Source organism: Pleurodeles waltl, chromosome 10 (assembly GCF_031143425.1).
Source record: "Pleurodeles waltl isolate 20211129_DDA chromosome 10, aPleWal1.hap1.20221129, whole genome shotgun sequence".
In the NCBI taxonomy this organism is placed as follows: domain Eukaryota; kingdom Metazoa; phylum Chordata; class Amphibia; order Caudata; family Salamandridae; genus Pleurodeles; species Pleurodeles waltl.
The window spans coordinates 326,134,810-326,156,076 of record NC_090449.1 but is presented as its reverse complement, the minus strand read 5'-3'; the positions used below and the strand labels follow the sequence as shown (position 1 = coordinate 326,156,076).

The window sequence follows — 21,267 nt, the reverse complement described above, 5'->3', positions numbered from 1 at the left end:
TAGTGACGCCCCGGTGGCACTATGCACTGCGCGGTATTTACAAGATGGCGTTCAGCCACTTTTTGTGGCTTAACACCACCTTGTAAATACGGCCCCTTAGCACGCAGCGCGTTCCCTGGAAGGGGCGTGCAATGGGTGTTGTTGGGAGTGTGCCACAGCAACACCATAGCATTTTGATACTGCTCCAGATTTAGGAGTTGGCGTAAATCTGCGTCAGCACCAAAATCCAACGCCATCCCAGGGGTGTCGTTAGAGTGGCGCACTGAGGAGAAATGTTTTAATTTCTCCTTGTTTTTGCTCTTTCTATGTGTGATGCATTCTGCAGCACACATAGAAGTAAGAGCAAATCACCATTGAAGATTTTTTTTTTGGGCAGGAAGGTGTCCCTTCCTGCACAAAAACAATTTCCCCCTCAACGCAGTCATCCTTGTACCATGGTGCAAGAACGGCTGCGTTGGCGCTCAGCAGCTAATTTAGAGCTGGCGCAGGGGGAAGCACAGGGGTGCGCTGTATTCTACTAAATACGGCGCTTCCCTGCATTTTGAAAATGACGGCGCGTGGGGCTTGCAAATTTGGCACAGCGTCGCGCTTAGTCATTTTCTTGTAAATCTGGGCCAAAATGTCTAAAGGATAGAGGCTTTTTATGTCATGTTCGATGAAGACCATGCAAATGACTCTAGTCGTACTGCAGAAGAGAGCACCATGTGCAGTTTCTTGCTTTGGGATGTAGTCTCCCACTCTCTGTCACCAACCCTCCGAGCAGGGTCGGAGCCGTTGCATTTCTGTGCCCAGGCTCGTTTGTCTAGGGGTATGATTCTCGCTTAGGGTGCGAGAGGTCCCAGGTTCAAATCCCGGACAAGCCCATTTTAGCGGAAAACAATCAAATCCTGCTCAAAATACACAACCCCTCAACATTTCTCATTCCACTCGAAGCATTGTTGCGCAAAACATATTTTTTGCCTCAGGCGAAAAATGGATTACAATGCCTTGGCTTCCTTCCTGCTTGCTCTCAGTGCGCCCTGTGTGATGATTTCACAGGCTCTCCTTCCTGGCATTTAGGCATCAGATATTTGTCTGTCTCTGCCCGCAGCTGTGGGATTTTTCAGGACGTCTGAGTGTATGCATGCTGGCTGACACCGCTGCAATTTTCACACTTACCCCTCGCATTCCAAGCAACTGCTGATAAAGTATAGAGGAAATCGTGCAAACATATGAGGGGAACTGTGCTCCTTCAGTCAAACCAGCAAGCTTGTTTCTGTAGTGTAGTGGTTATCACGTTCGCCTCACACGCGAAAGGTCCCCGGTTCGAGACCGGGCAGAAACACTTGTCAGCAGCAGCTTTTGTGTTTGCTCCCTAAAACCTCAGTCTCTCTCAATGCACACTTAGACAGAAATGACCTTTAAAAACTTGTGACCTGTGTAAAACGTGCTTTACTATTGCAGGACGCTAAAAAGTTATCTGCATCCCTCGGTGGTCGTGCATGTGCATTGTTTCTTGTTCTGTTTTTTTTTTTTTTCTTGGCCATGTTATATTGTGGGGCCTTTAAAGCTGTGACTTTGATAGGAACATTGCAAGCGGCAAAATCAACAAGTGCAGACTGAAGAGTCCGACCTGCACACTGTTTTGGCTGTCAGGATGGCCGAGTGGTCTAAGGCGCCAGACTCAAGAGAGCTTGATCGTCAGTGAAGCTGAGCCTTCTGGTCTCTTCATGGAGGCGTGGGTTCAAATCCCACTTCTGACAGGTGTATTTTCTTCCCTTAAATCTTGCTCTGCTTGCAGAGCCAGCTCCTCACACCACTATCTTTGGAAGCTGCTGTGGCATGTGAGGAGAAATCCACCAACCCATCGGCTGGGCCCTCAATCAAAATTCTGTGTATTACTGGAAGGGGCGTCTCAGGCACACCTTCTGTTAGAGCTGCACTTTATGACAGTAACTACCATGCTGGTTTCTACTTAAGCAGTTGATTCTATCGTTTGAAGTGAGGCTCTCCTGCCACCTTTTGGGCAAAGAAGACACTGCCCCTGCAACAACACAGGCAGACAAGCTCAAACTAGGTTTCTTGGTTAGGTGGGCGGAGCATATTGGCAATGGTGCCTCCTCGTGACTTGCAATTTACATGAAGAAGACAGAGAGGTAGCTGGGAGTAGGCAGTACCCATGAACCCCTGAACACTGTCTTGCGACTAGCACACAATTCTGAAATGAGGCGGGGGAAAGGAGGTGATTTCCCCATCAAGGGCCATTCCGGGAAATCAGCCACCCTGCGTCTCCCAGGTGAGTGTTTCAGGCCTATGAGCCACTAATATAAATCTCGCCTGATCGAGCCTGATCAAGCGCTGATCGAGCAAGTGTGCTTAAATCCAAGAGGCATGCTCCTCTGGCTCAAGAGCTAGCAGGCCCTTCAGTGCTTCTGGTTGGGAAGTCTAAGGTGCAAGGGTCCATGACTTGCAGCGGGTTACAACTACCAGAAAGGGTCTGCTTTTCACATCAGTGCCCTAGTTCAGCTCACTGGCACAGGGCATTTTGACTACCTCTTGCCTTGCTAGAGACAAACAAAAAATCCTTGACAGAAAACATCAATTGCTATGGCACGCTTAGAGAGAGAGAGCCTCCAAATGGCCCTGCTTTTCGGAAAGACGCTTCAGAAGATGTTTCAAATGACTATGCAGCGGCAGTCTAGTTGGTATAGGGGTATGATTCTCGCTTCGGGTGTGAGAGGACCTCGGTTCAAATCCCAGACAAACCCCTACCTTTATAGGTTCAGTCTGTGTTTTAAACAGGAGTATTTATGCTTTTCACTCTTGTAAGATGTCATGTTGCAATGCAATACATGCTTTATACTGGCGTCGAGACGGTTCAGCATCATGAAGGTATGCGAGATTTCTTTGCAACTGCTTTTCTGTGCTGGAGCAGCAGTGCTCGTAGGAACATTAAATGCACAGTGCTTCTCCATGGTAATTTCGGGTCCAGTTCTGAAATCACCTCTTGGAATGAAAGTGATCCCAGTTCCTTTCTTCCAAGGGAAGAGATCGTGTTCCGGAAGGCTCAGCTTTGAGCGTCATGAACATTGGCCCTCATCCTTGCATCCCAGTCCAATGCATAGCCACATAAAGCAAGCAGGTGTGTCTGTTTCCATAGTGTGGTGGTTCCAGTACAATGCATAGCCACATGAAGCAAGCCGGCAAGTGTGTCTGTTTGTGTAGTGTAGTGGTTATCATGCGCACCTCACATGCGAAAGGTCCCCGGTTCGAGACCGGGCAGAAACACTTGGCAGCAGCAGCTTTTGTGTTTGCTCCCTAAAACCTCAGTCTCTCTCAATGCACACTTAGACAGAAATGACCTTTAAAAACTTGTGACCTGTGTAAAACGTGCTTTACTATTGCAGGACGCTAAAAAGTTATCTGCATCCCTCGGTGGTCGTGCATGTGCATTGTTTCTTGTTCTGTTTTTTTTTTCTTTTCTTGGCCATGTTATATTGTGGGGCCTTTAAAGCTGTGACTTTGATAGGAACATTGCAAGCGGCAAAATCAACAAGTGCAGACTGAAGAGTCCGACCTGCACACTGTTTTGGCTGTCAGGATGGCCGAGTGGTCTAAGGCGCCAGACTCAAGAGAGCTTGATCTTCAGTGAAGCTGAGCCTTCTGGTCTCTTCATGGAGGTGTGGGTTCAAATCCCACTTCTGACAGGTGTATTTTCTTCCCTTAAATCTTGCTCTGCTTGCAGAGCCAGCTCCTCACACCACTATCTTTGGAAGCTGCTGTGGCATGTGAGGAGAAATCCACCAACCCATCGGCTGGGCCCTCAATCAAAATTCTGTGTATTACTGGAAGGGGCGTCTCAGGCACACCTTCTGTTAGAGCTGCACTTTATGACAGTAACTACCATGCTGGTTTCTACTTAAGCAGTTGATTCTATCGTTTGAAGTGAGGCTCTCCTGCCACCTTTTGGGCAAAGAAGACACTGCCCCTGCAACAACACAGGCAGACAAGCTCAAACTAGGTTTCTTGGTTAGGTGGGCGGAGCATATTGGCAATGGTGCCTCCTCGTGACTTGCAATTTACATGAAGAAGACAGAGAGGCAGCTGGGAGTAGGCAGTACCCATGAACCCCTGAACACTGTCTTGCGACTAGCACACAATTCTGAAATGAGGCGGGGGAAAGGAGGTGATTTCACCATCAAGGGCCATTCCGGGAAATCAGCCACCCTGCGTCTCCCAGGTGAGTGTTTCAGGCCTATGAGCCACTAATATAAATCTTGCCTGATCGAGCGCTGATCGAGCAAGTGTGCTTGAATCCAAGAGGCATGCTCCTCTGGCTCAAGAGCTAGCAGGCCCTTCAGTGCTTCTGGTTGGGAAGTCTAAGGTGCAAGGGTCCATGACTTGCAGCGGGTTACAACTACCAGAAAGGGTCTGCTTTTCACATCAGTGCCCTACTTCAGCTCACTGGCACAGGGCATTTTGACTACCTCTTGCCTTGCTAGAGACAAACAAAAAATCCTTGACAGAAAACATCAATTGCTATGGCACGCTTAGAGAGAGAGAGACTCCAAATGGCCCTGCTTTTCGGAAAGACGCTTCAGAAGATGTTTCAAATGACTATGCAGCGGCAGTCTAGTTGATATAGGGGTATGATTCTCGCTTCGGGTGTGAGAGGACCTCGGTTCAAATCCCAGACAAACCCCTACCTTTATAGGTTCAGTCTGTGTTTTAAACAGGAGTATTTATGCTTTTCACTCTTGTAAGATGTCATGTTGCAATGCAATACATGCTTTATACTGGCGTCGAGACGGTTCAGCATCATGAAGGTATGCGAGATTTCTTTGCAACTGCTTTTCTGTGCTGGAGCAGCAGTGCTCGTAGGAACATTAAATGCACAGTGCTTCTCCATGGTAATTTCGGGTCCAGTTCTGAAATCACCTCTTGGAATGAAAGTGATCCCAGTTCCTTTCTTCCAAGGGAAGAGATCGTGTTCCGGAAGGCTCAGCTTTGAGCGTCATGAACATTGGCCCTCATACTTGCATCCCAGTCCAATGCATAGCCACATAAAGCAAGCAGGTGTGTCTGTTTCCATAGTGTGGTGGTTCCAGTACAATGCATAGCCACATGAAGCAAGCCGGCAAGTGTGTCTGTTTGTCTAGTGTAGTGGTTATCATGCGCACCTCACATGCGAAAGGTCCCTGGTTCGAGTCGCTGGGCTTTTTCACAGTATTTGCATTTCCTGCCTCACCTGACAGGCAAGCTGAGATAAAAGAGACTGTGTCTATCCCTCACCATCGTGAGCTACTACGCTCCTGGGGCATCTGTCACAGCTCACCAAGAGGAGTTGCGCCAGCTTACGGCAGTCAGTTGCTCACTGTTTGACCTTTGCAATGAAGCCTGAGCCTACAGCATTCAAGCCAGCCAAGGAAGGAAGGTACGAGAGCGAAAATAGCTTTCCTGCCCTCACCAAGAACACACACCTTGAGCAAATAAAGTGCCAGACTTACAAGGTCCTATCGCCACTGGAGCATCACTTTTAGTGACGCCCCCGTGGCACTATGCACTGTGCGGTATTTACAAGATGGCGTTCAGCCACTTTTTGTGGCTTAACACCACCTTGTAAATACGGCCCCTTAGCACGCAGCGCGTTCCCTGGAAGGGGCGTGCAATGGGTGTTGTTGGGAGTGTGCCACAGCAACACCATAGCATTTTGATGCTGCTCCAGATTTAGGAGTTGGCGTAAATCTGCGTCAGCACCAAAATCCAACGCCATCCCAGGGGTGTCGTTAGAGTGGCGCACTGAGGAGAAATGTTTTCATTTCTCCTTGTTTTTGCTCTTTCTATGTGTGATGCATTCTGCAGCACACATAGAAGTAAGAGCAAATCACCATTGAAGATTTTTTTTTTGGGCAGGAAGGTGTCCCTTCCTGCACAAAAACAATTTCCCCCTCAACGCAGTCATCCTTGTACCATGGTGCAAGAACGGCTGCGCTGGCGCTCAGCAGCTAATTTAGAGCTGGCGCAGGGGGAAGCACAGGGGTGCGCTGTATTCTACTAAATACGGCGCTTCCCTGCATTTTGAAAATGACGGCGCGTGGGGCTTGCAAATTTGGCACAGCGTCGCGCTTAGTCATTTTCTTGTAAATCTGGGCCAAAATGTCTAAAGGATAGAGGCTTTTTATGTCATGTTCGATGAAGACCATGCAAATGACTCTAGTCGTACTGCAGAAGAGAGCACCATGTGCAGTTTCTTGCTTTGGGATGTAGTCTCCCACTCTCTGTCACCAACCCTCCGAGCAGGGTCGGAGCCGTTGCATTTCTGTGCCCAGGCTCGTTGGTCTAGGGGTATGATTCTCGCTTAGGGTGCGAGAGGTCCCAGATTCAAATCCCGGACGAGCCCATTTTAGCGGAAAACAATCAAATCCTGCTCAAAATACACAACCCCTCAACATTTCTCATTCCACTCGAAGCATTGTTGCGCAAAACATATTTTTTGCCTCAGGCGAAAAATGGATTACAATGCCTTGGCTTCCTTCCTGCTTGCTCTCAGTGCGCCCTGTGTGATGATTTCACAGGCTCTCCTTCCTGGCATTTAGGCATCAGATATTTGTCTGTCTCTGCCCGCAACTGTGGGATTTTTCAGGACGTCTGAGTGTATGCATGCTGGCTGACACCGCTGCAATTTTCACACTTACCCCTCGCATTCCGAGCAACTGCTGATAAAGTATAGAGGAAATCGTGCAAACATATGAGGGGAACTGTGCTCCTTCAGTCAAACCAGCAAGCTTGTTTCTGTAGTGTAGTGGTTATCACGTTCGCCTCACACGCGAAAGGTCCCCGGTTCGAGACCGGGCAGAAACACTTGGCAGCAGCAGCTTTTGTGTTTGCTCCCTAAAACCTCAGTCTCTCTCAATGCACACTTAGACAGAAATGACCTTTAAAAACTTGTGACCTGTGTAAAACGTGCTTTACTATTGCAGGACGCTAAAAAGTTATCTGCATCCCTCGGTGGTCGTGCATGTGCATTGTTTCTTGTTCTGTTTTTTTTTTTTTTTCTTGGCCATGTTATATTGTGGGGCCTTTAAAGCTGTGACTTTGATAGGAACATTGCAAGCGGCAAAATCAACAAGTGCAGACTGAAGAGTCCGACCTGCACACTGTTTTGGCTGTCAGGATGGCCGAGTGGTCTAAGGCGCCAGACTCAAGAGAGCTTGATCTTCAGTGAAGCTGAACCTTCTGGTCTCTTCATGGAGGCGTGTGTTCAAATCCCACTTCTGACAGGTGTATTTTCTTCCCTTAAATCTTGCTCTGCTTGCAGAGCCAGCTCCTCACACCACTATCTTTGGAAGCTGCTGTGGCATGTGAGGAGAAATCCACCAACCCATCGGCTGGGCCCTCAATCAAAATTCTGTGTATTACTGGAAGGGGCGTCTCAGGCACACCTTCTGTTAGAGCTGCACTTTATGACAGTAACTACCATGCTGGTTTCTACTTAAGCAGTTGATTCTATCGTTTGAAGTGAGGCTCTCCTGCCACCTTTTGGGCAAAGAAGACACTGCCCCTGCAACAACACAGGCAGACAAGCTCAAACTAGGTTTCTTGGTTAGGTGGGCGGAGCATATTGGCAATGGTGCCTCCTCGTGACTTGCAATTTACATGAAGAAGACAGAGAGGCAGCTGGGAGTAGGCAGTACCCATGAACCCCTGAACACTGTCTTGCGACTAGCACACAATTCTGAAATGAGGCGGGGGAAAGGAGGTGATTTCCCCATCAAGGGCCATTCCGGGAAATCAGCCACCCTGCGTCTCCCAGGTGAGTGTTTCAGGCCTATGAGCCACTAATATAAATCTCGCCTGATCGAGCGCTGATCAAGCAAGTGTGCTTGAATCCAAGAGGCATGCTCCTCTGGCTCAAGAGCTAGCAGGCCCTTCAGTGCTTCTGGTTGGGAAGTCTAAGGTGCAAGGGTCCATGACTTGCAGCGGGTTACAACTACCAGAAAGGGTCTGCTTTTCACATCAGTGCCCTAGTTCAGCTCACTGGCACAGGGCATTTTGACTACCTCTTGCCTTGCTAGAGACAAACAAAAAATCCTTGACAGAAAACATCAATTGCTATGGCACGCTTAGAGAGAGAGAGCCTCCAAATGGCCCTGCTTTTCGGAAAGACGCTTCAGAAGATGTTTCAAATGACTATGCAGCGGCAGTCTAGTTGGTATAGGGGTATGATTCTCTCTTCGGGTGTGAGAGGACCTCGGTTCAAATCCCAGACAAACCCCTCCCTTTATAGGTTCAGTCTGTGTTTAAAACAGGAGTATTTCTGCTTTTCACTCTTGTAAGATGTCATGTTGCAATGCAATACATGCTTTATACTGGCGTCGAGACGGTTCAGCATCATGAAGGTATGCGAGATTTCTTTGCAACTGCTTTTCTGTGCTGGAGCAGCAGTGCTCGTAGGAACATTAAATGCACAGTGCTTCTCCATGGTAATTTCGGGTCCAGTTCTGAAATCACCTCTTGGAATGAAAGTGATCCCAGTTCCTTTCTTCCAAGGGAAGAGATCGTGTTCCGGAAGGCTCAGCTTTGAGCGTCATGAACATTGGCCCTCATCCTTGCATCCCAGTCCAATGCATAGCCACATAAAGCAAGCAGGTGTGTCTGTTTCCATAGTGTGGTGGTTCCAGTACAATGCATAGCCACATGAAGCAAGCCGGCAAGTGTGTCTGTTTGTCTAGTGTAGTGGTTATCATGCGCACCTCACATGCGAAAGGTCCCTGGTTCGAGTCGCTGGGCTTTTTCACAGTATTTGCATTTCCTGCCTCACCTGACAGGCAAGCTGAGATAAAAGAGACTGTGTCTATCCCTCACCATCGTGAGGTACTACGCTCCTGGGGCATCTGTCACAGCTCACCAAGAGGAGTTGCGCCAGCTTACGGCAGTCAGTTGCTCACTGTTTGACCTTTGCAATGAAGCCTGAGCCTACAGCATTCAAGCCAGCCAAGGAAGGAAGGTACGAGAGCGAAAATAGCTTTCCTGCCCTCACCAAGAACACACACCTTGAGCAAATAAAGTGCCAGACTTACAAGGCCCTATCGCCACCGGAGCATCACTTTTAGTGACGCCCCGGTGGCACTATGCACTGCGCGGTATTTACAAGATGGCGTTCAGCCACTTTTTGTGGCTTAACACCACCTTGTAAATACGGCCCCTTAGCACGCAGCGCGTTCCCTGGAAGGGGCGTGCAATGGGTGTTGTTGGGAGTGTGCCACAGCAACACCATAGCATTTTGATGCTGCTCCAGATTTAGGAGTTGGCGTAAATCTGCGTCAGCACCAAAATCCAACGCCATCCCAGGGGTGTCGTTAGAGTGGCGCACTGAGGAGAAATGTTTTCATTTCTCCTTGTTTTTGCTCTTTCTATGTGTGATGCATTCTGCAGCACACATAGAAGTAAGAGCAAATCACCATTGAAGATTTTTTTTTTGGGCAGGAAGGTGTCCCTTCCTGCACAAAAACAATTTCCCCCTCAACGCAGTCATCCTTGTACCATGGTGCAAGAACGGCTGCGTTGGCGCTCAGCAGCTAATTTAGAGCTGGCGCAGGGGGAAGCACAGGGGTGCGCTGTATTCTACTAAATACGGCGCTTCCCTGCATTTTGAAAATGACTGCGCGTGGGGCTTGCAAATTTGGCACAGCGTCGCGCTTAGTCATTTTCTTGTAAATCTGGGCCAAAATGTCTAAAGGATAGAGGCTTTTTATGTCATGTTCGATGAAGACCATGCAAATGACTCTAGTCGTACTGCAGAAGAGAGCACCATGTGCAGTTTCTTGCTTTGGGATGTAGTCTCCCACTCTCTGTCACCAACCCTCCGAGCAGGGTCGGAGCCGTTGCATTTGTGTGCCCAGGCTCATTGGTCTAGGGGTATGATTCTCGCTAAGGGTGTGAGAGGTCCCAGGTTCAAATCCCGGACGAGCCCATTTTAGCGGAAAACAATCAAATCCTGCTCAAAATACACAACCCCTCAACATTTCTCATTCCACTCGAAGCATTGTTGCGCAAAACATATTTTTTGCCTCAGGCGAAAAATGGATTACAATGCCTTGGCTTCCTTCCTGCTTGCTCTCAGTGCGCCCTGTGTGATGATTTCACAGGCTCTCCTTCCTGGCATTTAGGCATCAGATATTTGTCTGTCTCTGCCCGCAGCTGTGGGATTTTTCAGGACGTCTGAGTGTATGCATGCTGGCTGACACCGCTGCAATTTTCACACTTACCCCTCGCATTCCAAGCAACTGCTGATAAAGTATAGAGGAAATCGTGCAAACATATGAGGGGAACTGTGCTCCTTCAGTCAAACCAGCAAGCTTGTTTCTGTAGTGTAGTGGTTATCACGTTCGCCTCACACGCGAAAGGTCCCCGGTTCGAGACCGGGCAGAAACACTTGTCAGCAGCAGCTTTTGTGTTTGCTCCCTAAAACCTCAGTCTCTCTCAATGCACACTTAGACAGAAATGACCTTTAAAAACTTGTGACCTGTGTAAAACGTGCTTTACTATTGCAGGACGCTAAAAAGTTATCTGCATCCCTCGGTGGTCGTGCATGTGCATTGTTTCTTGTTCTGTTTTTTTTTTTTTTCTTGGCCATGTTATATTGTGGGGCCTTTAAAGCTGTGACTTTGATAGGAACATTGCAAGCGGCAAAATCAACAAGTGCAGACTGAAGAGTCCGACCTGCACACTGTTTTGGCTGTCAGGATGGCCGAGTGGTCTAAGGCGCCAGACTCAAGAGAGCTTGATCGTCAGTGAAGCTGAGCCTTCTGGTCTCTTCATGGAGGCGTGGGTTCAAATCCCACTTCTGACAGGTGTATTTTCTTCCCTTAAATCTTGCTCTGCTTGCAGAGCCAGCTCCTCACACCACTATCTTTGGAAGCTGCTGTGGCATGTGAGGAGAAATCCACCAACCCATCGGCTGGGCCCTCAATCAAAATTCTGTGTATTACTGGAAGGGGCGTCTCAGGCACACCTTCTGTTAGAGCTGCACTTTATGACAGTAACTACCATGCTGGTTTCTACTTAAGCAGTTGATTCTATCGTTTGAAGTGAGGCTCTCCTGCCACCTTTTGGGCAAAGAAGACACTGCCCCTGCAACAACACAGGCAGACAAGCTCAAACTAGGTTTCTTGGTTAGGTGGGCGGAGCATATTGGCAATGGTGCCTCCTCGTGACTTGCAATTTACATGAAGAAGACAGAGAGGTAGCTGGGAGTAGGCAGTACCCATGAACCCCTGAACACTGTCTTGCGACTAGCACACAATTCTGAAATGAGGCGGGGGAAAGGAGGTGATTTCCCCATCAAGGGCCATTCCGGGAAATCAGCCACCCTGCGTCTCCCAGGTGAGTGTTTCAGGCCTATGAGCCACTAATATAAATCTCGCCTGATCGAGCCTGATCAAGCGCTGATCGAGCAAGTGTGCTTAAATCCAAGAGGCATGCTCCTCTGGCTCAAGAGCTAGCAGGCCCTTCAGTGCTTCTGGTTGGGAAGTCTAAGGTGCAAGGGTCCATGACTTGCAGCGGGTTACAACTACCAGAAAGGGTCTGCTTTTCACATCAGTGCCCTAGTTCAGCTCACTGGCACAGGGCATTTTGACTACCTCTTGCCTTGCTAGAGACAAACAAAAAATCCTTGACAGAAAACATCAATTGCTATGGCACGCTTAGAGAGAGAGAGCCTCCAAATGGCCCTGCTTTTCGGAAAGACGCTTCAGAAGATGTTTCAAATGACTATGCAGCGGCAGTCTAGTTGGTATAGGGGTATGATTCTCGCTTCGGGTGTGAGAGGACCTCGGTTCAAATCCCAGACAAACCCCTACCTTTATAGGTTCAGTCTGTGTTTTAAACAGGAGTATTTATGCTTTTCACTCTTGTAAGATGTCATGTTGCAATGCAATACATGCTTTATACTGGCGTCGAGACGGTTCAGCATCATGAAGGTATGCGAGATTTCTTTGCAACTGCTTTTCTGTGCTGGAGCAGCAGTGCTCGTAGGAACATTAAATGCACAGTGCTTCTCCATGGTAATTTCGGGTCCAGTTCTGAAATCACCTCTTGGAATGAAAGTGATCCCAGTTCCTTTCTTCCAAGGGAAGAGATCGTGTTCCGGAAGGCTCAGCTTTGAGCGTCATGAACATTGGCCCTCATCCTTGCATCCCAGTCCAATGCATAGCCACATAAAGCAAGCAGGTGTGTCTGTTTCCATAGTGTGGTGGTTCCAGTACAATGCATAGCCACATGAAGCAAGCCGGCAAGTGTGTCTGTTTGTGTAGTGTAGTGGTTATCATGCGCACCTCACATGCGAAAGGTCCCCGGTTCGAGACCGGGCAGAAACACTTGGCAGCAGCAGCTTTTGTGTTTGCTCCCTAAAACCTCAGTCTCTCTCAATGCACACTTAGACAGAAATGACCTTTAAAAACTTGTGACCTGTGTAAAACGTGCTTTACTATTGCAGGACGCTAAAAAGTTATCTGCATCCCTCGGTGGTCGTGCATGCGCATTGTTTCTTGTTCTGTTTTTTTTTTCTTTTCTTGGCCATGTTATATTGTGGGGCCTTTAAAGCTGTGACTTTGATAGGAACATTGCAAGCGGCAAAATCAACAAGTGCAGACTGAAGAGTCCGACCTGCACACTGTTTTGGCTGTCAGGATGGCCGAGTGGTCTAAGGCGCCAGACTCAAGAGAGCTTGATCTTCAGTGAAGCTGAGCCTTCTGGTCTCTTCATGGAGGTGTGGGTTCAAATCCCACTTCTGACAGGTGTATTTTCTTCCCTTAAATCTTGCTCTGCTTGCAGAGCCAGCTCCTCACACCACTATCTTTGGAAGCTGCTGTGGCATGTGAGGAGAAATCCACCAACCCATCGGCTGGGCCCTCAATCAAAATTCTGTGTATTACTGGAAGGGGCGTCTCAGGCACACCTTCTGTTAGAGCTGCACTTTATGACAGTAACTACCATGCTGGTTTCTACTTAAGCAGTTGATTCTATCGTTTGAAGTGAGGCTCTCCTGCCACCTTTTGGGCAAAGAAGACACTGCCCCTGCAACAACACAGGCAGACAAGCTCAAACTAGGTTTCTTGGTTAGGTGGGCGGAGCATATTGGCAATGGTGCCTCCTCGTGACTTGCAATTTACATGAAGAAGACAGAGAGGCAGCTGGGAGTAGGCAGTACCCATGAACCCCTGAACACTGTCTTGCGACTAGCACACAATTCTGAAATGAGGCGGGGGAAAGGAGGTGATTTCACCATCAAGGGCCATTCCGGGAAATCAGCCACCCTGCGTCTCCCAGGTGAGTGTTTCAGGCCTATGAGCCACTAATATAAATCTTGCCTGATCGAGCGCTGATCGAGCAAGTGTGCTTGAATCCAAGAGGCATGCTCCTCTGGCTCAAGAGCTAGCAGGCCCTTCAGTGCTTCTGGTTGGGAAGTCTAAGGTGCAAGGGTCCATGACTTGCAGCGGGTTACAACTACCAGAAAGGGTCTGCTTTTCACATCAGTGCCCTACTTCAGCTCACTGGCACAGGGCATTTTGACTACCTCTTGCCTTGCTAGAGACAAACAAAAAATCCTTGACAGAAAACATCAATTGCTATGGCACGCTTAGAGAGAGAGAGACTCCAAATGGCCCTGCTTTTCGGAAAGACGCTTCAGAAGATGTTTCAAATGACTATGCAGCGGCAGTCTAGTTGATATAGGGGTATGATTCTCGCTTCGGGTGTGAGAGGACCTCGGTTCAAATCCCAGACAAACCCCTACCTTTATAGGTTCAGTCTGTGTTTTAAACAGGAGTATTTATGCTTTTCACTCTTGTAAGATGTCATGTTGCAATGCAATACATGCTTTATACTGGCGTCGAGACGGTTCAGCATCATGAAGGTATGCGAGATTTCTTTGCAACTGCTTTTCTGTGCTGGAGCAGCAGTGCTCGTAGGAACATTAAATGCACAGTGCTTCTCCATGGTAATTTCGGGTCCAGTTCTGAAATCACCTCTTGGAATGAAAGTGATCCCAGTTCCTTTCTTCCAAGGGAAGAGATCGTGTTCCGGAAGGCTCAGCTTTGAGCGTCATGAACATTGGCCCTCATACTTGCATCCCAGTCCAATGCATAGCCACATAAAGCAAGCAGGTGTGTCTGTTTCCATAGTGTGGTGGTTCCAGTACAATGCATAGCCACATGAAGCAAGCCGGCAAGTGTGTCTGTTTGTCTAGTGTAGTGGTTATCATGCGCACCTCACATGCGAAAGGTCCCTGGTTCGAGTCGCTGGGCTTTTTCACAGTATTTGCATTTCCTGCCTCACCTGACAGGCAAGCTGAGATAAAAGAGACTGTGTCTATCCCTCACCATCGTGAGCTACTACGCTCCTGGGGCATCTGTCACAGCTCACCAAGAGGAGTTGCGCCAGCTTACGGCAGTCAGTTGCTCACTGTTTGACCTTTGCAATGAAGCCTGAGCCTACAGCATTCAAGCCAGCCAAGGAAGGAAGGTACGAGAGCGAAAATAGCTTTCCTGCCCTCACCAAGAACACACACCTTGAGCAAATAAAGTGCCAGACTTACAAGGTCCTATCGCCACTGGAGCATCACTTTTAGTGACGCCCCCGTGGCACTATGCACTGTGCGGTATTTACAAGATGGCGTTCAGCCACTTTTTGTGGCTTAACACCACCTTGTAAATACGGCCCCTTAGCACGCAGCGCGTTCCCTGGAAGGGGCGTGCAATGGGTGTTGTTGGGAGTGTGCCACAGCAACACCATAGCATTTTGATGCTGCTCCAGATTTAGGAGTTGGCGTAAATCTGCGTCAGCACCAAAATCCAACGCCATCCCAGGGGTGTCGTTAGAGTGGCGCACTGAGGAGAAATGTTTTCATTTCTCCTTGTTTTTGCTCTTTCTATGTGTGATGCATTCTGCAGCACACATAGAAGTAAGAGCAAATCACCATTGAAGATTTTTTTTTTGGGCAGGAAGGTGTCCCTTCCTGCACAAAAACAATTTCCCCCTCAACGCAGTCATCCTTGTACCATGGTGCAAGAACGGCTGCGCTGGCGCTCAGCAGCTAATTTAGAGCTGGCGCAGGGGGAAGCACAGGGGTGCGCTGTATTCTACTAAATACGGCGCTTCCCTGCATTTTGAAAATGACGGCGCGTGGGGCTTGCAAATTTGGCACAGCGTCGCGCTTAGTCATTTTCTTGTAAATCTGGGCCAAAATGTCTAAAGGATAGAGGCTTTTTATGTCATGTTCGATGAAGACCATGCAAATGACTCTAGTCGTACTGCAGAAGAGAGCACCATGTGCAGTTTCTTGCTTTGGGATGTAGTCTCCCACTCTCTGTCACCAACCCTCCGAGCAGGGTCGGAGCCGTTGCATTTCTGTGCCCAGGCTCGTTGGTCTAGGGGTATGATTCTCGCTTAGGGTGCGAGAGGTCCCAGATTCAAATCCCGGACGAGCCCATTTTAGCGGAAAACAATCAAATCCTGCTCAAAATACACAACCCCTCAACATTTCTCATTCCACTCGAAGCATTGTTGCGCAAAACATATTTTTTGCCTCAGGCGAAAAATGGATTACAATGCCTTGGCTTCCTTCCTGCTTGCTCTCAGTGCGCCCTGTGTGATGATTTCACAGGCTCTCCTTCCTGGCATTTAGGCATCAGATATTTGTCTGTCTCTGCCCGCAACTGTGGGATTTTTCAGGACGTCTGAGTGTATGCATGCTGGCTGACACCGCTGCAATTTTCACACTTACCCCTCGCATTCCGAGCAACTGCTGATAAAGTATAGAGGAAATCGTGCAAACATATGAGGGGAACTGTGCTCCTTCAGTCAAACCAGCAAGCTTGTTTCTGTAGTGTAGTGGTTATCACGTTCGCCTCACACGCGAAAGGTCCCCGGTTCGAGACCGGGCAGAAACACTTGGCAGCAGCAGCTTTTGTGTTTGCTCCCTAAAACCTCAGTCTCTCTCAATGCACACTTAGACAGAAATGACCTTTAAAAACTTGTGACCTGTGTAAAACGTGCTTTACTATTGCAGGACGCTAAAAAGTTATCTGCATCCCTCGGTGGTCGTGCATGTGCATTGTTTCTTGTTCTGTTTTTTTTTTTTTTTCTTGGCCATGTTATATTGTGGGGCCTTTAAAGCTGTGACTTTGATAGGAACATTGCAAGCGGCAAAATCAACAAGTGCAGACTGAAGAGTCCGACCTGCACACTGTTTTGGCTGTCAGGATGGCCGAGTGGTCTAAGGCGCCAGACTCAAGAGAGCTTGATCTTCAGTGAAGCTGAACCTTCTGGTCTCTTCATGGAGGCGTGTGTTCAAATCCCACTTCTGACAGGTGTATTTTCTTCCCTTAAATCTTGCTCTGCTTGCAGAGCCAGCTCCTCACACCACTATCTTTGGAAGCTGCTGTGGCATGTGAGGAGAAATCCACCAACCCATCGGCTGGGCCCTCAATCAAAATTCTGTGTATTACTGGAAGGGGCGTCTCAGGCACACCTTCTGTTAGAGCTGCACTTTATGACAGTAACTACCATGCTGGTTTCTACTTAAGCAGTTGATTCTATCGTTTGAAGTGAGGCTCTCCTGCCACCTTTTGGGCAAAGAAGACACTGCCCCTGCAACAACACAGGCAGACAAGCTCAAACTAGGTTTCTTGGTTAGGTGGGCGGAGCATATTGGCAATGGTGCCTCCTCGTGACTTGCAATTTACATGAAGAAGACAGAGAGGCAGCTGGGAGTAGGCAGTACCCATGAACCCCTGAACACTGTCTTGCGACTAGCACACAATTCTGAAATGAGGCGGGGGAAAGGAGGTGATTTCCCCATCAAGGGCCATTCCGGGAAATCAGCCACCCTGCGTCTCCCAGGTGAGTGTTTCAGGCCTATGAGCCACTAATATAAATCTCGCCTGATCGAGCGCTGATCAAGCAAGTGTGCTTGAATCCAAGAGGCATGCTCCTCTGGCTCAAGAGCTAGCAGGCCCTTCAGTGCTTCTGGTTGGGAAGTCTAAGGTGCAAGGGTCCATGACTTGCAGCGGGTTACAACTACCAGAAAGGGTCTGCTTTTCACATCAGTGCCCTAGTTCAGCTCACTGGCACAGGGCATTTTGACTACCTCTTGCCTTGCTAGAGACAAACAAAAAATCCTTGACAGAAAACATCAATTGCTATGGCACGCTTAGAGAGAGAGAGCCTCCAAATGGCCCTGCTTTTCGGAAAGACGCTTCAGAAGATGTTTCAAATGACTATGCAGCGGCAGTCTAGTTGGTATAGGGGTATGATTCTCTCTTCGGGTGTGAGAGGACCTCGGTTCAAATCCCAGACAAACCCCTCCCTTTATAGGTTCAGTCTGTGTTTAAAACAGGAGTATTTCTGCTTTTCACTCTTGTAAGATGTCATGTTGCAATGCAATACATGCTTTATACTGGCGTCGAGACGGTTCAGCATCATGAAGGTATGCGAGATTTCTTTGCAACTGCTTTTCTGTGCTGGAGCAGCAGTGCTCGTAGGAACATTAAATGCACAGTGCTTCTCCATGGTAATTTCGGGTCCAGTTCTGAAATCACCTCTTGGAATGAAAGTGATCCCAGTTCCTTTCTTCCAAGGGAAGAGATCGTGTTCCGGAAGGCTCAGCTTTGAGCGTCATGAACATTGGCCCTCATCCTTGCATCCCAGTCCAATGCATAGCCACATAAAGCAAGCAGGTGTGTCTGTTTCCATAGTGTGGTGGTTCCAGTACAATGCATAGCCACATGAAGCAAGCCGGCAAGTGTGTCTGTTTGTCTAGTGTAGTGGTTATCATGCGCACCTCACATGCGAAAGGTCCCTGGTTCGAGTCGCTGGGCTTTTTCACAGTATTTGCATTTCCTGCCTCACCTGACAGGCAAGCTGAGATAAAAGAGACTGTGTCTATCCCTCACCATCGTGAGGTACTACGCTCCTGGGGCATCTGTCACAGCTCACCAAGAGGAGTTGCGCCAGCTTACGGCAGTCAGTTGCTCACTGTTTGACCTTTGCAATGAAGCCTGAGCCTACAGCATTCAAGCCAGCCAAGGAAGGAAGGTACGAGAGCGAAAATAGCTTTCCTGCCCTCACCAAGAACACACACCTTGAGCAAATAAAGTGCCAGACTTACAAGGCCCTATCGCCACCGGAGCATCACTTTTAGTGACGCCCCGGTGGCACTATGCACTGCGCGGTATTTACAAGATGGCGTTCAGCCACTTTTTGTGGCTTAACACCACCTTGTAAATACGGCCCCTTAGCACGCAGCGCGTTCCCTGGAAGGGGCGTGCAATGGGTGTTGTTGGGAGTGTGCCACAGCAACACCATAGCATTTTGATGCTGCTCCAGATTTAGGAGTTGGCGTAAATCTGCGTCAGCACCAAAATCCAACGCCATCCCAGGGGTGTCGTTAGAGTGGCGCACTGAGGAGAAATGTTTTCATTTCTCCTTGTTTTTGCTCTTTCTATGTGTGATGCATTCTGCAGCACACATAGAAGTAAGAGCAAATCACCATTGAAGATTTTTTTTTTGGGCAGGAAGGTGTCCCTTCCTGCACAAAAACAATTTCCCCCTCAACGCAGTCATCCTTGTACCATGGTGCAAGAACGGCTGCGTTGGCGCTCAGCAGCTAATTTAGAGCTGGCGCAGGGGGAAGCACAGGGGTGCGCTGTATTCTACTAAATACGGCGCTTCCCTGCATTTTGAAAATGACTGCGCGTGGGGCTTGCAAATTTGGCACAGCGTCGCGCTTAGTCATTTTCTTGTAAATCTGGGCCAAAATGTCTAAAGGATAGAGGCTTTTTATGTCATGTTCGATGAAGACCATGCAAATGACTCTAGTCGTACTGCAGAAGAGAGCACCATGTGCAGTTTCTTGCTTTGGGATGTAGTCTCCCACTCTCTGTCACCAACCCTCCGAGCAGGGTCGGAGCCGTTGCATTTGTGTGCCCAGGCTCATTGGTCTAGGGGTATGATTCTCGCTTAGGGTGTGAGAGGTCCCAGGTTCAAATCCCGGACGAGCCCATTTTAGCGGAAAACAATCAAATCCTGCTCAAAATACACAACCCCTCAACATTTCTCATTCCACTCGAAGCATTGTTGCGCAAAACATATTTTTTGCCTCAGGCGAAAAATGGATTACAATGCCTTGGCTTCCTTCCTGCTTGCTCTCAGTGCGCCCTGTGTGATGATTTCACAGGCTCTCCTTCCTGGCATTTAGGCATCAGATATTTGTCTGTCTCTGCCCGCAGCTGTGGGATTTTTCAGGACGTCTGAGTGTATGCATGCTGGCTGACACCGCTGCAATTTTCACACTTACCCCTCGCATTCCAAGCAACTGCTGATAAAGTATAGAGGAAATCGTGCAAACATATGAGGGGAACTGTGCTCCTTCAGTCAAACCAGCAAGCTTGTTTCTGTAGTGTAGTGGTTATCACGTTCGCCTCACACGCGAAAGGTCCCCGGTTCGAGACCGGGCAGAAACACTTGGCAGCAGCAGCTTTTGTGTTTGCTCCCTAAAACCTCAGTCTCTCTCAATGCACACTTAGACAGAAATGACCTTTAAAAACTTGTGACCTGTGTAAAACGTGCTTTACTATTGCAGGACGCTAAAAAGTTATCTGCATCCCTCGGTGGTCGTGCATGTGCATTGTTTCTTGTTCTGTTTTTTTTTTCTTTTCTTGGCCATGTTATATTGTGGGGCCTTTAAAGCTGTGACTTTGATAGGAACATTGCAAGCGGCAAAATCAACAAGTGCAGACTGAAGAGTCCGACCTGCACACTGTTTTGGCTGTCAGGATGGCCGAGTGGTCTAAGGCGCCAGACTCAAGAGAGCTTGATCTTCAGTAAAGCTGAGCCTTCTGGTCTCTTCATGGAGGAGTGGGTTCAAATCCCACTTCTGACAGGTGTATTTTCTTCCCTTAAATCTTGCTCTGCTTGCAGAGCCAGCTCCTCACACCACTATCTTTGGAAGCTGCTGTGGCATGTGAGGAGAAATCCACCAACCCATCGGCTGGGCCCTCAATCAAAATTCTGTGTATTACTGGAAGGGGCGTCTCAGGCACACCTTCTGTTAGAGCTGCACTTTATGACAGTAACTACCATGCTGGTTTCTACTTAAGCAGTTGATTCTATCGTTTGAAGTGAGGCTCTCCTGCCACCTTTTGGGCAAAGAAGACACTGCCCCTGCAACAACACAGGCAGACAAGCTCAAACTAGGTTTCTTGGTTAGGTGGGCGGAGCATATTGGCAATGGTGCCTCCTCGTGACTTGCAATTTACATGAAGAAGACAGAGAGGCAGCTGGGAGTAGGCAGTACCCATGAACCCCTGAACACTGTCTTGCGACTAGCACACAATTCTGAAATGAGGCGGGGGAAAGGAGGTGATTTCACCATCAAGGGCCATTCCGGGAAATCAGCCACCCTGCGTCTCCCAGGTGAGTGTTTCAGGCCTATGAGCCACTAATATAAATCTTGCCTGATCGAGCGCTGATCGAGCAAGTGTGCTTGAATCCAAGAGGCATGCTCCTCTGGCTCAAGAGCTAGCAGGCCCTTCAGTGCTTCTGGTTGGGAAGTCTAAGGTGCAAGGGTCCATGACTTGCAGCGGGTTACAACTACCAGAAAGGGTCTGCTTTTCACATCAGTGCCCTAGTTCAGCTCACTGGCACAGGGCATTTTGACTACCTCTTGCCTTGCTAGAGACAAACAAAAAATCCTTGACAGAAAACATCAATTGCTATGGCACGCTTAGAGAGAGAGAGACTCCAAATGGCCCTGCTTTTCGGAAAGACGCTTCAGAAGATGTTTCAAATGACTATGCAGCGGCAGTCTAGTTGATATAGGGGTATGATTCTCGCTTCGGGTGTGAGAGGACCTCGGTTCAAATCCCAGACAAACCCCTACCTTTATAGGTTCAGTCTGTGTTTTAAACAGGAGTATTTATGCTTTTCACTCTTGTAAGATGTCATGTTGCAATGCAATACATGCTTTATACTGGCGTCGAGACGGTTCAGCATCATGAAGGTATGCGAGATTTCTTTGCAACTGCTTTTCTGTGCTGGAGCAGCAGTGCTCGTAGGAACATTAAATGCACAGTGCTTCTCCATGGTAATTTCGGGTCCAGTTCTGAAATCACCTCTTGGAATGAAAGTGATCCCAGTTCCTTTCTTCCAAGGGAAGAGATCGTGTTCCGGAAGGCTCAGCTTTGAGCGTCATGAACATTGGCCCTCATACTTGCATCCCAGTCCAAT

The 21,267-nt window shown here is 48.5% G+C and overlaps 7 non-coding genes across 7 annotated transcripts; all 7 read left to right on the top strand.

Annotated features, from left to right (window-relative positions):
- Positions 1 to 1,251: 1,251 nt before the first annotated feature.
- TRNAV-CAC (transfer RNA valine (anticodon CAC)) lies at positions 1,252 to 1,324 on the top strand. The gene has a single exon. It is a non-coding gene; the product is annotated as a tRNA-Val (tRNA).
- Positions 1,325 to 1,630: 306 nt separating this feature from the next.
- TRNAL-CAA (transfer RNA leucine (anticodon CAA)) lies at positions 1,631 to 1,742 on the top strand. Its single transcript has 2 exons — positions 1,631 to 1,668; positions 1,697 to 1,742. It is a non-coding gene; the product is annotated as a tRNA-Leu (tRNA).
- Positions 1,743 to 6,767: 5,025 nt separating this feature from the next.
- TRNAV-CAC (transfer RNA valine (anticodon CAC)) lies at positions 6,768 to 6,840 on the top strand. Its single transcript has one exon. It is a non-coding gene; the product is annotated as a tRNA-Val (tRNA).
- A 3,500-nt stretch (positions 6,841 to 10,340) lies between these two features.
- TRNAV-CAC (transfer RNA valine (anticodon CAC)) lies at positions 10,341 to 10,413 on the top strand. Its single transcript has one exon. It is a non-coding gene; the product is annotated as a tRNA-Val (tRNA).
- A 306-nt stretch (positions 10,414 to 10,719) lies between these two features.
- TRNAL-CAA (transfer RNA leucine (anticodon CAA)) lies at positions 10,720 to 10,831 on the top strand. Its single transcript has 2 exons — positions 10,720 to 10,757; positions 10,786 to 10,831. It is a non-coding gene; the product is annotated as a tRNA-Leu (tRNA).
- Positions 10,832 to 15,856: 5,025 nt separating this feature from the next.
- On the top strand, positions 15,857 to 15,929 carry TRNAV-CAC (transfer RNA valine (anticodon CAC)). Its single transcript has one exon. It is a non-coding gene; the product is annotated as a tRNA-Val (tRNA).
- A 3,500-nt stretch (positions 15,930 to 19,429) lies between these two features.
- On the top strand, positions 19,430 to 19,502 carry TRNAV-CAC (transfer RNA valine (anticodon CAC)). Its single transcript has one exon. It is a non-coding gene; the product is annotated as a tRNA-Val (tRNA).
- The last annotated feature ends 1,765 nt before the right edge of the window (positions 19,503 to 21,267 follow it).